The 23,786-nt window shown below is 43.3% G+C and overlaps 1 protein-coding gene across 3 annotated transcripts in view; it reads left to right on the forward strand.

Annotated features, from left to right (window-relative positions):
* Positions 1 to 45: 45 nt before the first annotated feature.
* The window catches only part of SHOC2 (SHOC2 leucine rich repeat scaffold protein), a 78,206-nt gene continuing 54,465 nt past the window's right edge, over positions 46 to 23,786 (forward strand). Inside the window, exons 1-4 of one of the 3 annotated variants that reach the window (XM_062001104.1) lie at positions 46 to 239; positions 917 to 1,022; positions 2,769 to 2,960; positions 3,273 to 3,386. The gene's annotated coding sequence lies outside the window, so the exon portion shown is untranslated. Of the gene's footprint in view, positions 240 to 916; positions 1,023 to 2,768; positions 2,961 to 3,272; positions 3,387 to 11,824; positions 11,903 to 12,822; positions 12,979 to 23,786 lie in introns of those variants that run through there. The other 2 variants (XM_062001106.1, XM_062001105.1) reach the window with 2 other exon arrangements.

Here is a 23,786-nt window from a genome sequence, read left to right on the forward strand (position 1 = left end):
CGGACCTGCGCGGGCCTGCCCGGCCCCGCCGCCTGCCGTCCCGCCCGCCGGGCCTCTGCCCGGCCCCGCCGCCTGCCGTCCCGCCCGCCGCGCCTCTGCCCATCCTCGCCCCCAAACCCGGCATTCGTTTTGTTTGGTTTTTAAATAGCCCTCCCAGCAGACACCGTCCGGCAGACGGGCCTGGCCAGGGCGTCCGCGTTCCGGCTTTCATTTTCAGGCTGCGCCGCGGGACTGGCGATGTGAGTCACGCTCCTGTTTAACATGTTAAACGGTAGTAAAAGACGGTGTCTTTCTAAGCGCTGAGGGCTTAAACGTCGTCAAACTTGATCGGCCGGTGCGCCCGAGATCCTTCCGTACGCCAGCAGCCTGGCGGGTTGCAGGATCTCTGCACGTAGCAGCTCTTCTCTCGGCAGTGCTAACTACTGCAGGGTCGGCTCACCCGCCCGCCCCTCTGTGCGACACCTCAGCACCACCCCCGTTCCGGGCTGTCATTGTAGATGTCACTAATGAGCTTGTCTGCGTGCCCTGCGCTCGTTTTCCGCCGTGGCCTTTGCTTGTGGATTGGCGGTTAAAGCCCATCGTCCAGCTCACCTGGCCGCGGCAGGCGGGGACAGCTCCTTTAATTGCTCTGACCTTGGAGCTGGCCTCTGACTCCTGCACAGGGACTGGCAGTGAGTGAATAAAATAAAAGGGAAGATGTTTTTTGCTCATCATTCTTTTCCATTCTGCCTTGATGTAGCTGGCTGTGTGTGTCCCTCTGCTAGCTCAAGTGCAGGCTGGGCCCCTCAACTACAGGATCCAGCACATGGGTGTGCTGCGAGACCTGGAGCAGAACTTCCAGTAAATGACACCTCTCTGGTAGTTATTTAAAGCCTCTGTCTGCATTGTTTCAGAACTATTTCCTTTTTCCTCTAAGGCAACCTAGAGTAAGAAACTGACGGTCCCTCAGGTAGCTCGTCTCCATCTCACTTGAAGCATCGCCTGCTTGTTGGGTTGGAAGCCAGCAGAGAACCTGTGAGAAGGTGAGAGTGAGTCTCTTGCTTCCTGCCTTTTGTGGAGTCAGCCAAAGATAACATTTCTGGTTTGGTCTGGGGCAGGACAGAAGTGGATCTGTTTTGTTGTGATTCACATCTTCCAGTTTCAGGTCAAGTGACTGGCATTGAGGAGGCTATAAAATGGCCTAGCTTGCTTGGCCTATCCTTCTCTACCCTTTGAAGTGCACAGAACCATTCCTGCTGATTTCAGTGGGAAAAGCTCTTTTGTCTGGTGTGCCAGTCTGTGTGCCAACTAGTATTTTGGACTGATTGGGAGGGAAAGGACTAGGGTCTGATTTGTGAAGGCTATGACTGTTTGTAGACCACGGCATTTTAAACAGTGTATGCAATTTGCAGATTGGTACTTGAGTAGTTGTTTGTTTGTTTGTTTGTTTTTAAAAACTGATCCAGCATCTTGGCTCTGGCTAAAAAAATGAATGTAAAAGCCAGTTGTGACTGAAAATGTTGCACTGTGAAACCAACAGTTATTCCTGTGGTAATAAATATGGCCTGCAGAGCAACAGAAGATGAACTGAAAGCAAAACACTGAAATCAAATTGCAGGCTAAGTTTTTTAACAGTGTCCTTTGCCATGTCAATGGCCACCTGGAGATCAGCATTATGTGAAGACTGGCATTTCTAGCAACCAGAGATCATCTCAGTCATGTAGGGAATCACTTTCCAAAGGCAGTTTTCCTGCCAACGGGGTTTGTTTGCTTGGTGATAAGAAACAATGGTCAACGCAGTTTGTTACTTGAGCGTTTTAGTGACTGAGAAGTGGAATCTGGCATCGTGTGCTAAATCCATTTTCTCAGCTAGTCAAATGCCAACTTGGCAGCCTGTCTAGAAAGCTGATAGCTCTGGGACAGGCGTGATTGTGGAGGTTGTTTTCAACAGTCTCTAGTAAGTCTGCTTTTAAGACACCTCTTTCCATTGGGGAAAAAAACAGTTACCACCTTCAGGAGTGGAAGGACCAGATGAGAGAGAGCAGAGAGGCATGGACATTGTCTGCAGCTTAATATTGTATTTTTCAAAGTGCTATAAAAACAGGGATGGGTTGAGCTTTGAGTAAGGCTAGTATTTACTCACTGGAGTGGTGTTAGCCATAGTTGAGAGGAAAGTGTGGTGTAGAAGACTTAATTCCCTTTGTTGGAAGAGGAACAAGAGAAGATGTGACTCTCAATTACAAATGAGGGACCCAATGTTTTCTTTTACTAAAGAAAGCTTAGTTATACTGTGGTTTTTTGCCATTTTCTATCTCTGAGGTCGACTTGTGCTTGAACATAGACTCCTTTCTCTCACAGGCCTTCCTAGTTGCCAGAAATAGCTAGAAAGCTGAAATACTTTGCCCGAGCCCTTCAGTGTGGGAAAAGCACAGCGTGCTTGTAGTGGGGACCATGCCAAGTCAGTGCATTGTCTCAGTGACACCTCCTGTGGCTGGAGAGGTCAGAAAAGACCATCCTTGTGCACAGCATTACGATGCCCAGGTATCAAGTTATATCCTCATGGGGTGCAGCTTCCTCAAGTGCTGAGACTTGACCTTCAGGTAAAACCCAATGTTGTTTCCCAAAGCTTGAGAGTGGCACCCGTGGAGAAGACAACGCGCCTGCTCTTCCTTGCATATCCCTGTTTTACTGATGTGACAAACAAGTTATTCTTGTATGCTGCAGAAAGCCTCACAACCACAAAACCAGCAATAATTTTATAAATGATAAGCTTGTTTTCCTCTTCCCAGATACTCTGAGTGCAGCTGACAGCAGAGATGTTCATTGCTGGAATCCAGAGAGTTTCATAAGTGGCAGCCGCTTGCTGAAAGCCCCGCAGATACAAAACAACACTTACTTAAAGTCTTGAGAAACATCTCCTACTAAGTAGAAGAAAAAAGCATTTAGGTGAAGCAATATTGCCAGTCTCATTTGTTTACAAGGTGTGTTTTCTTGTCTTTATACATTTTAAATGCTTTTTATTTTCATGCTGCTTTTTAAGCCTTTCAAGTTCATGTTTTCCATTTTTTTCCATCTGACAAGAAAGTCTGGAATCAAGTCCTTACCTTAAAAACAAAAATCTGATTCGAGTCCTGTACAATCATGTAGCTCCAGATGTGGAGTGTTTAAAAATAAAGCCCCTTTCATGAGAATTACCCATCTTGAAAGTGATTTTCTGTTCTGAGTTTAAGTAAATAACTTTGTTGACAGTTTAAGAAGCTTTTGACAACACCTCAATTGTGTTTGCTTTTCAGGCAGATCTCTCTCTCTTTTCTTCTTCTTCTTTTCTAAAAATCTAGAACTTATTTCACCTCTCTGTGTGCTGACAAGGTCAGAAATGGAGCACACCGGGATGGCTGTGCTGTGTGGTGAGTTACTCCTACTGATGCTTTCCAAAATAATCGTGCAGATTTCATGCAGTTGGCCCCATAGGCTGCAGAGTGGTACCATGGGCTACAGAGCCCATCCTCGATGCATTCAGGAGGAGGAAAGTGGTTTGGATTTACTGGGTGGGGGTAAGGCAGAGAACAGAAAGCCTGGTGTGACTCCCTGAGGGAATCACAAATGCCTTCAGGGCCTGAAGCTTGGTGTTTAACCCAGTCCTTGTGTTTGGAAGGGAGTTGACAGATGGGTGATTTCTTTTAATTGAGCTTTCTGAATATACTTATTTCAAATCTGTTGTTGCTTGATGCAGTGGTATCATTAAGCTGTATGCACAAGGCAAGAAGGAAACATCCTTCAGTGTGAAGATTTGTCTTTCACTATTACATTGTAAAATGACTGGAAATGTATTATCTGAGGGACACAGAAACAGCTCCATCACAAGCCGTGCTTCCTGCTCTATGTCTAACTGTAGTGTCTGGTAAGTGCAGAGACTTATTGCTACATACAAGTCCCATTCTGGACTCTCAAGCCAGGTGCTCTAAACTGGCATTTCTAGGAGGTTACTGCTCTACTTGTGTGGTTTGAATCACTTAAGTTTTTGGCCTTGTGCCTTCAAGTGCCAGCAGAGGCATGCTGTAATTGCCCGTAAATGCACCGTCTGTCATATTAGTGTTTAATTATTCCAGTTTCTCACCACCATGCACTGCTCAGTGTCTCTCTTGCTATCTTTATTTAATTGAGTGGAAAAAAATCTAAGACTTGCTCTTCATTTACGTCACTTTGTATTTACCCAGCATGGCTGGATCCTTCTATGAAGTCCCAGCCTTTGTATGCAGAAGTCAGTCTTCTCTGTAGAAAAAATAACATCTATGTCTAAAGCATATGTTAGAAAGAGAAGCAATATTTTAACACATATGGTAAAGTCAGACCATAAATCTCTTAACACAGTCAAATGATTGTATTATTCTCCCTTGAAACACTGCTCCTCCCCCTGAGAAACAAGAGGGAGAAAGAAAACTCTTGAATAACTAAGCCCTTGTCCTCACAATGCAGGACTATTCTTAGCCCAATGCTCTGTGTCGCCTCTTTCTTTTCTGTCTGCTAACTCTCTCTTTTCTTGTATGTCAAACATCAGCCTCTTCAAGACTTGTCTTTCCCCAACCCATCCCTGTTCATCTGTTTCAGAGTATTACCAGGATGTCAGCCCTTTCCCCGAGACCAGCTTGTGATGACCAGTTCCACTACCTACTTGTTACCCTTTCAAACATCTCTTCACTTCCTCCCAGCCCTGCAACCAACCCCTTATTAACATGTGTTGAAAAAAAATCATCTTTCAGAGCTCTCTCCAATGCTCTTCTTGTCTGTATGGCCTATAAAAAAACTTGGCAGCGTGCTGACTGCTTTTCTTTCCTCATGCTCTCTGTGTCTGTGATGAATGTGTGTCATTTTTATGGTCTTACATTTAGCTTTCAGTCTCTGGATCAGAACAATCTTTTTGTACAGCACCCTGCACACAAGATCAAGATCAAGGCTGCTGTACACTACCACATAATACTAAATACTAGGTTGCTCGCACCCATTCTGCTCTAGTTTTCATGGCTCTGGGCAGAAGGAGTTCCATGATGTCCTTTTGGAAGATCATTCTGCACCAAATGATGCAGTTTTCAGGGCTGGGTTTCTATTTCAGAAATCCTCAACTGAAATTTTCCTTTAGAGGTGTACTCCCTGTAATGCCTGGCTCCCAGACAAAGCCAGCATCATTGTTAGGATTGTTCTTTTCACTTCCCATAACAATCATAGTTATTCATTTCATATTATTTTCTTATTTGTTTTATTTTTCATTCACCTCTTTCCTGTAGGAAGGAGCAATTTATATAATGATTTCACCATGGAATTGACTTTAGGCTTTACTGCTATTTGTCACCATTCAGGAAATCCATCCTTGGCTCCCAGAGAACACTCAATCCCTGCTGACAGACTGGCAAAGGGAGAGAAGATAGATAGCAGAGCTGCAGTGATTAAGGCCAATGGGCAAATATTTAATTCCAACTCAATTTTCCCTTCTCAAAGTAATTTTAAAGATTTTTTTTTTCTCTTTGTGAGAACGAGAATGAAGGTTGGTTGTTTGGTTTGGTTTGGTTTGTTTTCATAGGAACTCTTCTATTCAGCTGATCTTCATCTTCTTCTATGTTTCAGACAGTGAATCTTGCAGCAGTGACAAGATGTAATCCTGAGTAAAACTACTTCTGCCTGTGGCCTTGGTTAACCTGCTGGCAATGATACTTGCCTGGGCATGGGGCAGCTGGCTTTTTCACACAGCTCAGCATGGATGTGCTGCCACTCCCAGTCACTTTTAGGACACAGTTAAGTTGTTTACAGTAATCTTAACAAACCCGGTAATAAAATTGTTCTGTCTTCCTAGGGCCACCACTCCCAGAGACCTTTCCTCTTTCTTGGCTGCTAAGGCAGTCTCCTTCCTTCAGCTTCACACCTTTATCAGCCAAAACTGGTAACAGCACAGAACCGGTTGTCTTTGGACTTGCTGAGGCACAGGTTACACTGTTACCTTGTTGTGGCTGTTGAGGCCTGGAAGACAGGACAATAAGGAAGTGGGAGCCTGCTTTCTCTTTTATATAGAACAGAGACAGGGTATGCCCTTGTATGAAGTTCAGCAGAGAAAAAGCTCAGGCTTCACGTACGTACTGTGTCATACCAGTCAGCCTGGTACTAATCTTCACAGACCTTTGAAGGCATGAAACAACATGCAGTGTAAATGAAATCTAAGTCACACAGTCCCAGTTTATTGGTGCCAGCGAGTTTTAGAAGGCTGGCATGAGAGCCAAGTGAAACAGGTACAGTGATAGGAGATGCATTGTACCACCTGCAGGCATATGGAGAGGAGACACAGTGCTCATGCAGCATTGCAGTCCAACAGCAGCGTGTGGCACGGAAAAAGCTGGTGAACCAGGCTTGAATGCACTTTCCTGGGAAGGAAGTGGCTTTTCCCTTGGAAAGCTCAACTCCCTAGGGGTCTGCATGAGGTCAATGGAAAAAGTGATTTCTTCAGAATATGACTCAGAGAGACTAAGTACAGACTTATCTTCCTTAAGCTCTGGAGATTTAAAACAGCTTTTCTGAGTACCCATCCCCTCTTGCCCCTTAGCTATGGGAGTTATGCTACTCCTGGACACCGTTAGTCCTTGGCGGGCACATTGCCTACTGAAATTCAGGTGCTGCTGACCCAAGCTGAGAGCAGCTTGTCCACCGCAGCACAGAATGTCCTGTTGAATCCTGCTTTGTCCTTTTGAGTTACCCTGGGATGTCAGAAACGAATTTGCGGGTACCAGAAGAAAGAAATGAAGTCAAGGTTGGTTTCTTTAGGGTTGGCCTGACTGGAGCTGGAATAATCAGCATCTGTTTCAGTTTAACTGAGTTTTCATTCCAGCCTTGCTCTCTTCTCAAAGTACAGACAACTGAAGCCTTTAATTTGCTCTGTCTTTCACTGCAGAGAAAAGTAGGAGTTTCTAACAGCTGATACTATCCTGTCTAGGATATCTTCACAAAAAATACAGTTTATTGTCAGTTGTGAATGAAAAACTTCTTGCTTCTTTCTGTTGTTTGTAGTGTTGACTTTGAAAGAGAAATTGTTAGAACAGGTTTTCCTCTGCGTTTGTATAACTGAAGATTTGCTTGCTTGATAGCCTGCTGGATTTGCAGTTTTCCCTCACTAAATAAACTGAAGAACTGCTGGCCCTGGGGCAGTTAGGACACAGTGTATACTTGGAAAAGTTTGTGTGCATGCAAGTAAATGAGATAAAATTGTTTTATGTATTGGCATTCTGGATGTGGCGTTTCAGCATCGATATGTCCTGTCTTTCCACCTGGAAGAGCTCCTGGAAGACCTAGGAAGTCTGTTTAAAAAAATTGCTGACAGCCTGACAAATGTAGATAGGTGGCTAAGGAGTTGAAAGTTGAAACTGTCAGGACCAGAAGTGTTTTTTACATAGTGTTTTACAACCGTAAGATAGGTGACTGAATCAAACTGTGTCCTTTTCTCATATAGCTGCTTTGTAGAATCAGCTGGAGGAAAAAGCAAAAATGATTTGTTGTCACTGAATTAAGCAGCCCCGACTGAGCACATACCAGGAACAGACGGTAAAAATAGCAACATCTTATTGTACTGTAGTCCTTCAACAAAGAACCACATTCTGAGGTTCCCCTTCTGTGCATCCTTCTCTGTGTTGCAACAGCACCTCGCATCAAGCAGAAGCTTTTGCTCTGGTGAGACAGTCCCTGTGTTCAGTCTTGTCAGCTGCTCTGTTGGAGTTTGAGCTTCTGGACGTGGAGCAGAGCTCTGAATGTCCGTGCACATCCTCCAGCTACAGTTTCTGTGCTTAGCACCCTTCCTCTCTCCTCCCTTCAACTCCTGAGTTGTGCCAACTATTCCATCTTTCCCAGTTTTTGTGTACTCATAATAAAGGCAGTGGAGCCAAGGTGACATTCAAGGGGAAGCTAGAAAGGCAATGTCAAAGGCATGCACTATTTTTGTGATTGGTATGGTACTCCCAAAATGAAATGGGGTTTGTTGTGCCATCAGCCTTCAAAGTGTGCATCTCTCCTCCAAAACAACTAAACCCATTGCAACCCTTGGCTAGGAGACTGAAGCAAAACTTCTGGTAAACCAATGGTTCAAGAGAAGGAATAGGCTAGAGCAGGAAGGTCTGGATAGATTGAGGTGTAGGTGAGAGGAAGGTAAAACCTAGGAGTGGGAATTTTGAGGTTTGAGTTTTGGTAGAGGAAGATTGAGATTCACAAAGAATGTGAATCTGGGAAGTAGAGGAGTTTTATGCTAAGACTGGCTGGTGAGGAACTGGCAGCAGACAGCAGAATGTTTGTAAGTACAAGGACACAAGAAGGAAGAGAAAGGAAAGTCCAGGGGATAGGCAGTGAGATGAGAAACCATACAAGAGCTAGTACTTGGCAAGGGGAAACAAAGTTGGATGCCCTGCTGGAGGTTAAGAAAGGAGAGACAGCCTGTGGAAGGAACAGGCAATCAAAGTATGATAGTGGAGGTCAGGCACAGGCAGGGGGGCAGGGAATGGAGCAAAAGGGAGAGGTTGGCAGGCAGCCCCACACCGGGTACGTAGGTGGAAAGGGGCACAGGGGCTGTGCTTGCTGGGACATCCTGACTTCCAGAGCTTCCCCAAGGCTAGCCTTTGCATTGGCTCATGGCAAAGAATCTGCCCCTTGTGCTGTCTGCCCCAGCCCGTCGTACACAAGCGACTGGAATCGCGTGTCCTTGGGCGAGGCGGCGGCAGCTGCCTGCCTGCTGGAGAACAGGCTTTCTTGTCATTAGATGACAAAACATGACCAAGAGAGAAAGGGTCAATTCATTAGTCTGGCAGCCACTAAATTAAGAAAAAGCAAGTGAGGCTTATTATATCAGAGGTATCTGAATTCAGTCAAAGATGATTCTGAAGTTGCTAGACTGATCTTGTGGTCAGCTTAAGCAAGCTTAACTAATTAATTGCTTTCTTTTAGTTCATTGTGTAAGAGCTAGCTCGCAGTAAATCACATGGCTTTGTAGAAACATGCTCAAAACAACTGTGTAAATACCAAATAGCCTTAGGAATTGTCTTACAAATCCACTGAATAATCCAGATTCCAATAGTCCTCCTCTCCACTGCTGACGGAGGATAGCAGTCTGCTGTTGCTATCTGTTTCTCTGAGTAAGAGAGAGAAGTCTGTGTTGGATAAAGGTACCAGCATGGCTCTGACCCATGGAGGAGCTGTGATTCTGTATGCTCTTGCATCCTCTTCAGAACATGCTGCTGTTGTCCTCCTCAGGACCACAGGAAATGCTGCACGTGTTAAAGAAGCATTATGAAGGTTGCACAGCTGAGTGTTTAAAAGTTAGGTAATGTCTAAATGAAATTGCCAGTGACACCTTAATTCAGAACCTGTACACATGGGGGTTTTGAAATACTCATTAATTACAGTTCCCCTCCTGTTCTTTTCAGTACGAACAGCAGTAATTCAAGATCCTTGCAGAGTTCTGTGGATTCTCTGGAGCAATGGAGGCCGAGAAACCTCAGACTTACTATCTGTAGCTCTGTCTTGAGGAGAGATGCAGGTACTCAGTTGCAACACCACAAGGTTCAAAATATGGGCCTATCTGCACAGCCTCCTGAGCCTGAGAGACTCGTAACTAATACTTCTGAGGCTCATGACTCTTTTACCCCCCTTCTACACTGGGCCAGGTCTGTGATGATGAAGATTTGGGGGCAAACAGTACCGATGGAGGCTGGGGGTAGGTTGGAGCTGAACTCTCCAGCACCCAGTAGGAGGGTATAAAAATAACTACTCCATTTGTACACATTAAAACCAAATCTTGTGTGGATGAATTCTGCCTTGGCAAAAATGTCTGTTAGTTCTGATTGTTGGCACAAGTATTACTGTACTATCAGTCTAATCTCATGTGACATATTTAAGGAATTGCAGCAGAAGGGAGGAGATACCAGTGTAAATTTCTTGGCTGAGTCCTTGTCAGTGACAATTGTCCTGCTCTGCTTTATATCAGCTTTTAATGTTTTGTCACAAAAAGAGCAAACCTTTTTTTTTTGGAGTATGTAGTAACATTATTTAGATTTCTAGTCATATTTTTGAAAGCAAAGTGAATAAAAGCAGAAGTAAAATCTCTGACTGAACCAGAGCAAGGACATGTAGCATCCTTTTGTACACATAGCTTCAATGCTAAAGCAGCTGAGCAGGGGCACTTTGCATGCAAAGAGCTTGAGAAATGTATAGTACATGGTCAACAAAACATTCAGGTCTTCCCTATGCTTGGTGAATACTTGCTATGGTAGGAGAAATACTGTCGCTAGGGGGTTACACCTGATTTCTGCCCTGTGACCCGTTTTGCTGAAAAGCCAATTCTGCTTTTAATGCTGTCCAGCATTTATTAGTAAAAAAAGCATGTAAGCACATTGAAGTGCCTGGTTTCCCAAGGAATCACACAAAGGAAACTAGCAGAACCCAGACAATCAATGTGAAGGGCCTTGCTTCGCTGAAACTAGCCTTGATGGTTGACAGAAGTTGTACAAAACCAATGGAAATAGCAGACACTTTCTATCTGATGTAGGAAACTGCTCCTAGATTTGCTTATGGTTTTGATTCTGCTGAGGCAGCTGCTGTTCCTTTCAAACATGAGCCAGTGGGACCAGTCTAGACCAGCAAGTACTGAGATGAATTAGTAGACTCCCGCTAGCTTTAATATGTTTTAGAAACTAGAACGTTGAGTTACTGCCTCAGTGCAAAATCCATCTAGGCTTGAAAGGAGAACTAATTGCAAGCACCTGAGAATTTAGCATTAAAAAGCTAAACCTTTCTCAGCAAAGTACCAAAAGATCTGTTATAATAAGTCGTCAAAGAACTTGCTTTGAAATCCCACCCAAAACCAAAAGACGACTGATTGCAGATGCTCTGTCACACTGGAGTGTATCTATCTATGGTGGCTACCTTCTGAATGGCTACTGCCATTTCTTTCGGCTCCTATGTATTCTTTGCAAGGGCAAGTTGGTTGCACTTAGCGTGTGCTATCTCCTACAGAGCAAACAGTCAGCATGTAGGTGTGAGCTTATGATAGGTACTGACTGGGGATCATCCTGATGTTGTAGCAAAAGGAAACACGGGAACGTGGCAGTCCCCTGGTCCATCTCTTTCGCGATGTCTCAGTAGCTAAAGGTGACCTGCAGCGAGAGCGGGAGGCAGCCGCGCGATGCAGCACCGAGGTGAGCGACTTCTTACGGCCTCGCGTGAGAACTGCTGATCCTGTCCCTCCCGGGGGAAAAGCCCTAATTCGTAAATTAATCCTAATGGGAGGAAAACAGTTCCTGCTTCTTGGAATACTTCAGCGAGCAGCAGTCCGTAACCACGGGGCTCTGGGCTGTCCTCACTCAGGGAAATCCCGACAGAAGTTTCTCGCCGGTGTCGCGACGGAAGGTTTCGCCAGGATGTGCCACAGAGGCTCCGGCGCTGGGCCCGTGACCCATTCAGGCTGGCGGTGAGGAGGGGCGGCCCGGGCCGCGGCCAGGTCCCGCGGGGCTCGCGGGACCCCGGCACATGCGGGATGGCCTCTCCAGAGCGCGTCCGGCCGCCGGAGCCCGGCGTGCAGCTCGCGGGACCCCGGCACAGGCGGGGTGGCCTCTCCAGAGCGCGTCCGGCCGCCGGAGCCCGGCGTGCAGCCCCGCTCCCCTCCACGCCGCCTCGCCGTCGCCAGGGGCAACCGGGCCGCTTCCGCCCGCCGCCAAGATGGCGACGGCGCCGTAACCTGGAAGCAGTCGGTGTCCCCGCGCCTCAGCGGGCCCGCCCCCGTGGTGCCGCGGGAGGTCTGTGGGCGGGGAGTCCCGTGACGGCTCGGTGCGCAGAGACGGTGGCCGGCAGGGGCGGGCGAAGAGGGGAGGGGGCCGAGCGCGCCGCGGGAGGATGGCGGAGCCGCACGGTACGGGGCGGCGGGGAGAGGGGCCGCGGCGGGCCGGGCGCGGGGGGCGGCGGCGGGGTTCGCCGGCGCCGGTAGCGTCGGGGCGCGCCGAGGCGGCGGCTGACAGCGGGCGGGGTGGGCCTGGCGGCGGCCGGGGGCGGCGGCGGGGGCGGCGGGAGGCCGCGGGCACAAAGGCGGGGAGGGCCTGGGCGGCAGGTAACTGCGCGGGGGGCGGGCGGTGGGGCAGCCCCGGCGGGCTCCGCGCACCGGCACCCGGCGAGCGTACGTGTGTGCGTCTGTGTGTATGTGAGCGAGCGAGGGTGTCCCGGCGGGGTGCAGCCCCGCCCGGCGGCCGCGGGGCCCGGGGCAGGTGGGGCGGGCCGGGCTGGGGGGCCGCCCGCTGCGTGCGGCGGGGCGGGGGCGGCCGCTCGCTCCGCTGGGCTGGGCGGTGGGGCTGTCCCGCTCCGCCGTGCCGGCGGGCGATGGCATCGGCCGGCCACCGCCACAACAACAACAACAGAAAAGAAAGGAGGAAGCTCCGTTTTACAGCCTCACCTCTCCTCCACCTCCCGATACGGAGCACAGGCAAAGAGAAATTTAAGAGTCTTGGCGTGTGTGTAGTGGCACTGACGCTCAGGGTAATGATTACCGGCGCTCAGGGTAATGATTACATCTGCTGCTGTGGCTGTGAGTGCTGTCCCCCACCCTCGCATAGGCGTGAGGCTCTTTTCCTGTTTCACCCCGTGTATTTGTTGTAGCAGTTCGGTTGGAGCTAGAGAGGCAGAATCTCGTTTCAAAAGTCGTCTCCTTCCTGTCTGGCCAGGTGATTTTCGCGGTATTTAAAACAGAGGGATGTCACAGAGAAAGCGATGTGACAGCTTCTCTCATGTGTCTGTGGCTGGAGAAGGTGTTTTCACCAAGTTATACCTACCTTTCCCTAGGAAACAGTTGAAAAGCTGTAGTAATCTTAATTAAGAAGAACGGCCATGTCTGTTGACTAAATCTGCAACTGGGTGTGAGCTACACAGAAATTCAGCAGCACGGAAGTTTGGCAAAACTGTGTGGCTGCCTGGCTTGACCAGCTGATAAAGGAGCAGGTATGGACATTGAGTAAAAAGTCACAATGTGTGAGGAAACAGTTGCAAAGTAGTGAAATAGTACTGGCAATTTTTAGCTCATGTATTTGAGCTGGGACTATGGAAGCATAGGTTTTGTTAGGTTCTGCACATGTGCAGACACTTTTGAGGCAGAATATTCATGATCGAGGAGTTGTAATTGTGTATATTGTCATTGCTGCATTACTTGGTTAGGATTTTCTTCTTTTACCAAATAGAAATTTTAGAGTTTTAGTAATTACCTTCAAGGTCTTAATTTTCTACTGTTTCTTGTTTGTGTGTTTGACTGTACTTATTGTGTCTTTTTGCCTTCAAAACTGTGGGTTTTTTTAATCGCTAGTCATTATTGGATGCTTCTATTTATAAAATCAAGGGCTTAAAGTAGGTGGTGGTCAAAATAAGTCACCCTTATTTACAGCCATATTTCAGGCATATGTTGTGTGGTGATCTTGATATAATTCTAGTCTTGTTTGGGGAAAGATTTACTGTATCCTATGAATTTGTTATTACACTGTTGCACATACATTTTAATTTTAGTAACTCTTTTATCCTCTTAATTCCTGTTGAATGATTGGGGTCTGACTATTCTAGCCTTCTGTGTAATTATTCTTTACTCTGGCTGTGTAAAATGGGAGAATTATTTTACTAGTTTGAAGCTGGACTCCTTTTAATTTAGGCTAATGTTTGTCAGCCGTCAGGATTTATGTACATGTGGCAAGGCATAACATGTACATCGGACAAAACTAATTTTATATGTAATCTTGTAATACAGAAAGGTGATTCCAGACAAAGCTCTCCTTGTGTCCACAGCCATCCTTTGAGGAATACCGAGGAATCCTCAAAGAAGATGCTGTCATCTGCCTCATCCCTCTGTTCTGCTCTTTCTAGAAACGTTAAACAATCCCCAGCGTTTTTCTTGGTGGTGATGGCAAGGTCGACAAACAGTGCTGATGGCAAATAGCTGCTGTTCCCTGTCTAGCTTTTCCTTTCCAGTGACATATCTGTAAGGCAGGAGGTGCTGGGAGGGGCGTTCCTTTGTTATGTTGACGCTTAAATCTCACTGACTGGTATATTCTCCTCCAGGAATTTTGTGCAATTGAAGGGATTCCTTCAGAGGACCAGCGATTTCTCCAGCTGTCTTCTGCACTCTTAGCCTATGCGCAGAAATTAATTGCTCAGAAGATCGCTGTGTGTGTGCCTTTTAGGAAACCCTTGGATTGATTGTTACTTGGCTGTGGCTTTCTAGAAAAGAATGTTTCTGCTGAAGCGGGGTGTGTGTGGCGGTCCTGGCGTGCCGCCATGTGAGCTGCCGCTGGCCTGAGTATGGCACCCATGAAATAGGTGGATGTGTGTGTTTGCATGTGTGCTTGGTGTTCATGCATATTAATTGAATTAAGGCTGTCAAAGTGTCTTCTGCTTGTTGCGAATAAGAAGGGTCACATTTTGTGATTCCCCTGTTGACAAGGCTGAGGAAGCCCTGAAAAGAACTGAGCTCTTTTTTTGGGAAGGTTTGGTTTTAAGATCTCTCAGATGTTTCCAAAATACTGTTGTGGGGAATCTGGGTGGGTGCTAAAAAAGGAGCAGTTTGTCTCTAGCAGCAGGTTCTCTTTCATGTCTGAAGAAAGATGAAAACTTGTGCACATGAAGGGAAGTTAGCCCCTGGGATGGCTCACCCCACCATGCCCCCCATGCCCACCCTGCCCCTGCCCTCCACAGTGGGTGGATTTCAGCTGGCTCCCTGCTTTGCTGGGACACGGGAAAGCTCCCAGCCTGCAGCCGGTAACGCGGCCCCTTGCCCAGCCTCGCTGGTCTTTCCCACCCAAAATACTTCGAGGCTCGTTGCTTTCTATTTTGTTTGTTTGTTTTTGTGCGGCGGCTTTGTGGATGCACTTCTAACTGAAGTGAGGCTTGCTTTCCTCTCTGTTATTGTCATACCTTGTGTTTATTTTTACTGCGTGCAACTGCATCTCGGAGAAGATATTTCTGTCTTGCTCGTTCTGGTGGGTTTATGCGTGTGTGAGAGGGCTGGGGAGGACACCGTAGTGAAGGTGAAGCAGCCAGTTGTAGCTAGGTTGTACAGATAAGAGAATTCTTGTTTATGTTAAAATTGTACCGACTGACATAGTCTAGTCTGTTTGATACAGTAGTCTTGCTATGTTACAAAATGTACCAGGATAAAATGTAACAGGTTGTATAATAAGCAGGTAATGTTTGCGGTATTAGCCATTGACCTTAATTTGCTTGTTTTTTACTGCGTTGTGAAACACACATAAGGTACTATTAAATCTGGGCATTCTCTGACACCAAATTGCGTTCAATAAAGGCATTTGCAAAATAGTGAAACAATGATCTCTGGATAAAAAGAGAATTTAAACTACTAAGAATTTTTCCACCGTTAACCTCTAGGTTACAGAAATTATGCAGTGTTTAGAATTGCTTAAAAAAAAGTAGTTTTATACCACGTAGTTAATTTCAGACTGTTTTTAGATCATTGCAGTTTAAGAAGTACTTTGTATTTCTCTACAAGAGATACATGAGGGAACAGAGCCTGTCATATAATTGTGACCATGCTGAATAGCCTGAGAATATGTTAAGGAACTATGAATCAGTGTGGGTAAATCCTAGGATTCATGGTCAAAGAACTTCTTAAAACAATCTCGCGTGCCTTTATACTTGGTTGGGTTAGTGTTGTTTAACTGTTGTGTACATGTCAAAAAAGGGAAGATTTGAATGTATTTTCGTTTCTCCACAAGAGTGCCATCAGCATGCTCAGAATGCATGTACATTAGGTCCTAATTTGCATGCCTGCCACCCTTTTTGTTATAAAAAGTGATAATATTTTTTTTTTCTCAGAAAGACATGTAGCTGTTTTTAAATGATTCTTTCTTAGTGAAGTTGAAAGTTTGTTGCCTGTCTGTCAGCAGTGTGGGGTTTCCCAGAGAGGAGCAGAGCCATGCCCCAGCCCAGTGGGCCACACGGAGAAACACGCTACTAGTGCTTGCAGCGAGTTCTTACCTTTGCTAATCCTCTGTGTGCTTTTGTGTCTTAAAGTACTTGATCTTCTATGGATGAGCAAGATGCATGGAGAGATCTAGCAGACAGTATTTCCATGGAGCCCTGTTGATTCCGTAGATAGTGTATCCCATTCCCGCAGACCTGCCTACCCTGTGGTTGGAGGCTTTTTGTTATGCATCCATCCTAATTGTTCCTTCTGTTGGCATTGTACATAGACTGAAGGGGCTGTGCACCAATGCAAATGGCTTTTCTAGTACCTTACGCATTTGCATTATAATGGCTGCATAAATATTGCAGCACATCTCGGTTCACTCCTTCCCTGCTTTGACTGCTAGGCTTTGAAATAGATTCTTGCTGTAGCACAGATCTTGTTCGTGATTGGTATTGCTTTGGAAAGGGGTTCTGAAGCGCATCTTTATAAAATAGTGAAGCCTGTTTGCGATGAAGTGCATTTTTAACTTACCCATGTTCTAGTCTCCCACTCCTTTCAGCCCACAGGTTGATACAGGTGCTCAGAGTGAAAAAAAAAATTAAAACTTGAGCAGTTTTCCCCCAACTATTTCTAAACTCACTATATTTGGGGTTGCAAAACGTGTTTGCTTGAGATTTGGTTATGCATTTATTTCCAGAAATCCTTCAGATGTCTGTGGGAATATTTTTTGCATAGGAATGAGAAATATTGTGCCCTCATTGTTTTGGTGCCGAAACATTTGGTGACTTGCAACTAACTTTACCAGAGGCACCCTGAATTTCCTTCCAAAGTGTCGATACAGTGATGTGACTGAAAGCAAACACTCTTTTCGGGAACTAGTGGCAGGTTGCCATCACCTATCTGTCAGAAGTTTGCTTTACAAAGTTGATAAACAGAACAAGAATGACTATCACTTACTTGACTTAGAGATTAGAGGATGTATAGAGGCTTAAAAAAATTATCATAGAATGCCATCTGTTAAAGGTTTGAATTACTTTCTCTAGTTCCAGCTTTGTTATTAACGTATGTTGTCAAATTTTTTGTGGGGTAACGTATTAAGCTATTAATTTATATTTTTTGGCTCTTTGGTTGTAATCCTAGGGTTTGCTCTGCCTTACATGGCTTAGTTTGTGAAAATTGCAGCAAGCAAGGACTGTTTAAATCAAATGTTCCTTTTTACATATATATATATATATATATATATCTGATGCTAGTAGCTTGTCACTCTTTCACTTGCTTGCACATGCTAAAGCAGTAGTAGTTGTTCAGGTTAAGGATATGATGACACAGTTTTTGGAACTAAAGTTGTGAACACAGTTTTCTGAAGCAGTAAGTGATAGATAGCAAGAAACCATACATTTACTTAGAACTTTTATATGACGATTGATAATCTACTTCTTATATCAAGCATTCTGCATAGTGCTGCAAACACATACATATGACAATAATAGAGTATTTTTAACCCTGACAAAAGTGGTGTTGTGACTACTAGAAGTTTAGAATAATTATAGTGATGGGGATGAAAATATAAGGAAAATACTCTGGAAACACTGACACCTGAGAATCTGAAGCTGTAGTATATATGTCACGTGTACTTGGATTTTAATTTTCTGTTAGATATTACAGATAATGTTAGTTTAGTACCTCAAAAATTGTGACAAAACCACTTAGGATTTGCTGTTGTATTTAGAACTGGTTTTGATGTTTCCATCCTAATAAGAATTAGTATTAAATGATAAGGTGGAAGAGGTGTTTCATGACAGTTTGAATGATCAGAATGATCCATTGGTTTGGCATGTTGTGCTGACTGGGGAAAAAAACCTGAACATATTTATTTCTTTTATGAAGAAATACCTGACTAGCAGCCAAAAATCCCAAGGCCCGATATTTACTTGCAGCCCAGTAAATGGCTTTTCCTTTTCTTTTCTCTTGCTTGTGTCCGAGTCATATAAATCTTGGCAAGTAGTGGATTTTGCTCCCTCTTCAGTGTGAGGCTTCTCTCCTGTGACTGGCAGTAGTGGTAACCTGTGTAACTGAAGCATGTTAGTTGTGTAGTCTGCTGTATAATAAGATTTATCGTTGTATTTTTTTTTGATCCTGAAAGTTAGCTTATAATCTGTTTTATAATACACATAGTTAATCATGGTTAGTGATAATTGTCTTAGGAGAAAATACTCATGTTGTCACCATACTTAAAGCAAAAAACCAACTTCTTTTTTTTTCTATGTTAACTGTGGTGTAGATTTTTTTTAACAAAAGAAAGCAATTCTGTATGTCACTTAAAGCTTGTATAGCACAGCAATGAAGATCCTAGTAAGTTTGTCGATAATTGGCTAAAGCTATACATACAGTGCAACTGCAGGTGCTGAACAAAATGCTTACTGCTGTGGAAGGGCTCAGGTTCTTGGCTTTAGTCTTGTTTTTCCGTCATGTTATACCTAATCCAGTGAAATATGGGAGTTTATGCCATCTTCAGTAAAAAAAGTAAGATTCCTATAAACTGTCTCAGTGCCTGCTCCCAAGCTTAACACAAAAAGCCCAAATCAACCCTCATTTGTCTAGGGCAAGGAAATAATCGAGTCATTGTTATTCTCTTCATTAGATGAACTATTGCATTTCTGAAATTGTGATGGTAGATTTTTGTGTTTTTTATATTGCTCTTACCCCTCCTCCTCGAGTCAGCCACTGCAGAAAAGCAGAACTGTGCGTTTCTTTTCATTCTCAGGGATGACCGTGCAAAGAGGAGTCTTCAGATTGCCGTAAATGCCAAGTCTTGTTGAGAAGCATTTAGTTATCGAGTGCCTTAATACGTAAACAGAAGTCCACAACAGTCAAAAATAAATCTTTATAAAAAGAAATAGTACAAAAAACCAAGTTACCTGCTAAACAGGGAAGTGAGGGACTAGGAGACAATTCATCTGTGGGGTCCTACAAAGTGCTGATCATAGCCGAATATGAAGGACTTGCCATGAAAACTCAATTTTGCTGTTGCTTCTGACATAGCAATTAGAGTATGTGACTTTTAAAAATGTTTCTTGTGGAGAAATTATTATGTAATTAAAGTGTTTAAAGCCAAGAAAAATCCTATAAAATATGCATCATTTGGAATGATTTGCACAATTTTCTTATTGAAGGGATGGATGGGTTAAATTAAAAATCAGTTCAAATGTTTTTTTACATACTAAATCTGTGACAATGACTTTGCTAATAGATTTTAAAAATCTTAATGATTCTTACACAGTACTTGCAAAACCTAAGATATTTCTTATTGAAGAAAATTTTATAATACTGACAATTAAGTGAGCTATATTGAGTTAAAGATTCTAGATGATCCCTTTTCATGAAAAGGGAAATGTCTGTTACTAAATAATGTGAATTGAAATACCTGGGAACTTGGCTTTGTGCAGCAAATTTTGTTCTGTTAGAGTTCTTCTAAGTCTTTCAGATTCTTAGACAGGGTGCAGATGACGGCAGATTTCAGGTTATCATATTTGTCTTTCATGGTAGGGCACATATTTGCTTTTTGGAACATTCAAACAATCGTTTGGCAGCTTTTTTGATAGCATATTGTGTGTGGCAGGCCTAGTTAGGAAGGAAACAGAAGTTTAAATGTTATAGCCATGAGTTGTAATTCACATAATAAATACAACAACCTGGAGGGTTTTTTTTGTTTGTTTGTTTGTTTTCCATGACTTCATCCCTAAATTTACTTTCTGTGGTTTAGGTCATCGTTAAGCAGGTTTTTACCGTCATCATTTCTCTTCTCTCTTCCCTGTAAGAAGTCTTCAGATAAATGTTTCTAGTTATTTTTTGCATTTAAACTGTATCTTGTCTTGTCTTTTAAAACTTTCTCTTTGCAGTCCAGCTCTCTCAAGAAGCCCTAAGTCATACCCAAGCAGATATCGAGGCTTCAGTTACACGGTCTCACTGTAGTATCATGTTTTCTTCTTCTTCTAAACTGGGATGCTGTTTATTGAACCAATTAGCTGTTGGATGCAAGCCAGAACTTTCTCCTGAAATCAGAATTAATGAATAAACAAATTACACTGGAAAGATTTCTGTTCTCAACAGGCAGTGACAGTTAATGTGTGAGAAGGGCACAGTTCGTATCCTGCAACATCCGTGCCCGTGTGTGTCTGTCTCTGCTCAGATCTGCCGAAATCAGTGGGGTAAACTTTCCAGGATGGATCACACGTTCATATCATGTATTTGATGGTGTGTCTGTCTTGGAATGTTTTTGAAACCATTCCAACTCTTCTGTAGCCAGCAGATGGGATGCATACGCCTTCATTAACAGGCAGTTAACTCCGCTGGTATGACTGAATTTTCATCATACTCTGGGTCTCGACTTGGCTCTTTCTGTGTTCCAGCTCCTACTGTTTGTTCTGCTCTCTCTAAGAAGAAATCAGCACTAGCATTACATGCTCCTGCCCTCCTGTGGTAACAAAAACCTAAATGTTTTCCTCAAAATCAGGTTGTGTGAAAATAAAAGAGAAAGGGAGGAGAATGAGAAACTAGTTTTTCTCTTCTGGAGCAACTATGTGTATCTCTTAGATACACAGAGAGCTTCAGAAGTACTAAGAAAGTCATAGTAATTTCAAAACTTGCTGTTGCAGTGTCAAAAAGACCTTGTAGCTTTTTATAGCTTTGAATTAACCTTCTGATCTTTTTACATGAGATACACTATCCCTTTTGCATTAAAGAAAGGAAGGCGCAGAAATTGCAGGAAAGGTTTTGAACAGCAGCAATGGGATTGCTCTGCCTTCCCTGATGAGAGTTGGTGGGATCTGAAACCCAGTTCCAGTACGTGCCTTGGAGAGCCTGCCCAGCCAGGTGATCCACAGCAAGCTCACTACAAGTAAGCAGAGGTGGATCCCAACCCCAAACTTCTCACTCCTTCCAGACAAGCGAAAGGCAAAGCAAGGCCTGTCTTGCTGTGAAGTTTTTGTTGGTAACGAAAGCCAGGGAGAGTAGTGTGTTATATCTTTGAACATGAGGTATGATAACAAATTGTCATGTTGCCTGAAAGGATGCTGAAATAGCTGTAGTCTGCATGTGACTTCACATTTCTTTAATTATACTCTGTATTAATAATGCCAAAATAAAGTAGCTCTCATCTTAATTTCAGAGCTAATGGTGTATATAAACTATGGGCATACAACTTCAGTCTCTTTAGGCAAATATTTATGCGTTAGTCTCAACATGTAAAGTCTTGAAATGAGAAATCTGTGTTTGTCACAGCTTTCGCTCCTGTGATTTCCAGTGTCTGCTGAAACTGAGAGTTTTTTCTCACTTAAACCTGCTTTTATGCTAGCAGAGAGACTTTCACAGTTTCCACACCGTTGCTTCTTTGGACCATCTTGTTGGCTGTCATTCAAAAATATTTAATATAAACCGATCAGTTGTATACCATGGTAGTCTAGAAGTATGCTTTAGAGCTGCTTCTACTGGTTTTTCCCATTGATTTTTACTTTTACAATGTGATTTTTTGTCCCTGTTAATCTTTGAAGCAAAAATGCATCACTCTCAGTTCCAACAAAAAGAAAAGCTCCAGAGTAAGTTTCTATAATCTTTGCTGTAAATTTCTTATTTTATGACACAGAAACCAGTTAGTGTAAGGCAAAAGGTCATATGGAGCATGAAGGCTACTCATTGCTGCTGCTTGTCTGTGTTCCCCTATCTCAGATTAATGCGAGGTACACTGTGTCCATTTATCTCAACCAAAGGTGTCTGTGCACACCAGAACTTTCTGCAAAGAACTAGTGTACTTTGACCACTGAGTTATTCTGTTTGCAAGTCTATATGGAGACGTAAAGTTTTCAAGTAGAGGTGAGGGAGTGCCAATTTTGAAATATCGCTGATTACTTTCTAATGCTTTTTCTAAATAGAAATTAATAGTTATTTCAACTTTTCTCATGCATTTTTTCCATGACAAAGTAGTGACTTGTTTGTTGTGTTTAGAGATAAGCAAAGGATGATAAGCTACAGAGTTCTACGTGGGTTGTGTGTGGCTGTAAAAGCTCATGGACTGAATTTCAAGTGGAGTGCAGAGTGTAAAATGCTCAGACCCTTTTCTCTCTATCAAGAGTAAGCGTGATTTTTTCATCTCTAAGCAACTTTCTCAAGCAGAGGAGGGTGAGATGGGCAACAGCCTTGGATATTTATTTTAATTATGATTTTTATATGAAGTTAGTGTTGTATAACCTGGTTTATGAACTGAGATACTAAGGAACTACTTAATTTTTCATTGGTGAGGTTGTACTTTGATGGATCTTCCACACGTACTGCAGCTGTGTGTATATTCATACAGTACAAATAGGTGCTGCTTTCCAGGTACCAAAAGTAAATGGGCATAACTCAATTAATGCTGGAAATGTTTTCACCCACTTTTAAGGTGGCTGCTCTATTTTACTGTTAGGGATTGATTTGGTTTCTGATTTTCCTAACTGCCAAAACTCTTTAATTCCCAGGTAGTGAGCACTTAGGTCTGATTGTATGGGCCTTTTTCTTCATCTAATGTGACCATGAGCACTTCATAGCTGAGTGTACTGTTTGGTTTTGATTATTATTAATATGCAGCTTTTAGCACTGCCTAGTGCTTGCAGCCTAATATAAATAAAATATACTATCTTGAAAAGCAATGACATAGTTAAATGAGTTTTCCTGATATGAAAGCTTAAACATGTGACTAATTAGCCAGTGCAAAGAATTATTTTAAATCAAGCCTCTGAGGTCCACTTTACAGTAAAAGCTGTTCTGATATGCAGATACTGTTGTAATCGTGCCATTAGAACTGAGATAGATACAAAAATACGTGTCTTTATACATAAAAAAGCTGGGGGCAAGGAATTACTTTGCACTGTTTGTGAAATTCATGAAATTGTATCGGTTGTTGGAGTAACATGGCTTTTGTTAAAATCTTTTAAAACCTGAAACAATATCTAGAATAATAAATAAGAAATTGAGCAGCCCTGGAGGGAAATTTTAGCTGGAACAGGTGGCATTGTTTTTCAGCTCAATTTTGATTTGGTGTTTTATATATCTTTTATTTTTCATTTATTTTAAGTAAGATGTCAAGATTTAAGTATGGTTATTGTAGTGGATTTGCTTTCTAGAAATACTTGATTTGGTTGGTTGGTCCTGTGTCCCCCCACCCCGGCCATGTTTAGGGAAGTTATATTCTTTTGGCTCAATGTATCTCTTTAAGCTAAACAGTATTCTGCCTATTCTGTGTTTGAAAAAGTATATAAAGGAAAAATCCAAGAAATGCTGGGTTTGTGTTGGGACATAACTGTTGCGACTACTTCTTGTTAAAGTGATTTTGTTGATTTTCTTAAGAAGATAATTTATTTGCTAGGTTCCTAACAGTTAAATGTGAATGAAAGCACAGATTTTAACAGTTAAAAAACCCCACACATAATGGTATGTTTTTTGCAGTAGTCTCAAATGCTGATATTTTCCTTGAGACACCTATGGTGAACAGCTGGTCTTTCTACTGTAGTTTATGTAGTAGAAAGATTCAGCAGTCCTCTCTTGGCTTCATGCTTGCTTTTTCAGTGTAAGGACATGTGCAAGTATTTTAATCTTGTCATAAAAGATAAAAGCAGTGTCACTTACCTGAAAGAGTGAAATCTCTCTAAATCTAAAGTTTTACTTTAGAGTTATTTTCTACTTCAGCACTACATTAATAATGGTTTGGTTAAAAAATAATCTGTTTTCACTGATGATTGAGTTGCTGGGGTTTTTATTTGCTTGGTAGGGTTTTTTTTGAGAGTTGTTCCCTAGATCTGTGCCTGTGTTTGGA

The sequence above is a fragment of the Colius striatus genome, chromosome 8, assembly GCF_028858725.1.
Source record: "Colius striatus isolate bColStr4 chromosome 8, bColStr4.1.hap1, whole genome shotgun sequence".
Lineage (NCBI taxonomy): Eukaryota > Metazoa > Chordata > Aves > Coliiformes > Coliidae > Colius > Colius striatus.